This window comes from Penaeus monodon, chromosome 30 (genome assembly GCF_015228065.2).
Source record: "Penaeus monodon isolate SGIC_2016 chromosome 30, NSTDA_Pmon_1, whole genome shotgun sequence".
NCBI classification, from domain to species: domain Eukaryota; kingdom Metazoa; phylum Arthropoda; class Malacostraca; order Decapoda; family Penaeidae; genus Penaeus; species Penaeus monodon.
In genome coordinates, this window is record NC_051415.1 from 33,878,473 (window position 1) to 33,878,793 (window position 321).

Genomic DNA, 321 nt, shown 5'->3' on the forward strand with positions numbered 1-321 from the left:
TTACAGTCGGTTTCATTAATTTACGAAGGGTCACGGATACAGGTGTGACCTGGTATGACCCGCGTGATATTTACGCTCCTCCTATATTAGGTCACTTGGTATAGTTATTGTTCATCCTTGAGTCATAAACGACCGGAATTTCGTTCAAGACAAATTAACTGGGTGGTTTTGATGAGCTCCAATTTCTATTTTTTAATAGGGAGAGCCTTTAATATATTTTTTTCGTGATTTTATAAGCGTTGGGCGAAGGAAATAAAGTCTGTTTTGATAGAAAGGGTGTCCCGAGGCCCACCTTTCGCCTGTTCTGTCTGTCTGTACAAG